Source organism: Vigna radiata, chromosome 1 (assembly GCF_000741045.1).
Source record: "Vigna radiata var. radiata cultivar VC1973A chromosome 1, Vradiata_ver6, whole genome shotgun sequence".
In the NCBI taxonomy this organism is placed as follows: Eukaryota; Viridiplantae; Streptophyta; class Magnoliopsida; order Fabales; family Fabaceae; genus Vigna; species Vigna radiata.
The window spans coordinates 32,302,338-32,303,358 of NC_028351.1; positions in this window are offsets into that span (position 1 = coordinate 32,302,338).

Below are 1,021 nucleotides of genomic sequence, written 5' to 3' on the forward strand. Positions count from 1 at the left end.
TGTTCTTATTGCAGGGCCTCCCAGGTGGTTCGAGAAGGCATCTGAAAGACGAACGGGTCGGACGATCGGGTACAGGATCAGAGGGACGGTTCGGTGTCGGGCTCTAACACCAAAACAATCACTTTAACACCAAAAAAGTTAGAAACAAATCTATTCATCGCAATGTGTAAAACGATAACGTAACCAAAGTTCTACAAAAAGTGAAAATGGCGTATGAACATGCTCAACTCTGTCAACTCTTCCCCACTTAACGTAATTATATCACGTCATTCAAATCATATCTCTATCATACCAAAACTAATCTTACCTTCTAAATTTCGTGTTATCTTATAACTAAACATTAAATAAAGTAATAATTTTTTATAAAATATGTTTTTTCAACGAAGGAGAGCAAAACTCCTTTCAATATATATCTTCCTTTACAAGCAATGTTCTAAATACATTTTTTTTTCTGCAACCACTTCCTCATTACAACTATGCTCAATTTTCTTACTTTTCCCTGCCCATGACAATTTTGTAGAGTCTGTTCAAACTATGAATGTGTAGTTACATCTTGTGTGCATTCCATTTTTTATCCACAATCTGTACCTGTTGAGCACAATATTTATAAATATCTGGTCAATGCCGAAGTCTGCAATTTTACCAATCCAGTGCAATTTGAATGGTTAAATTTTGTTAAAAATTATAAAGGTGGGTACATTAGTAATTTTGAAAAAAAAAATCAAACATTTTGGTAATTTTGTTTCCAAATATAGTAATAATTTGGGAGGGGTAATGATAAGTGGAAGAGACATACTTTCCCTTGCCTGAGATTATTTTTCCTAGTAGATTGCACTAAGTTTCATTAGTTATAGATTGCAAAGGATGAATATACTTTGAATCCTCTGTGTAGTGGAGGAGGGTCGGTCGAGTCGGTCGGATCAAATGTAGTGGAGGAAGCCCGGTCGGGCCGGCTGCCAAAGTTGCAGGGGGCGAAGGCGACCTAAGGCCGAGCGGAGTGAATCAAACGGATGCGGGGGTG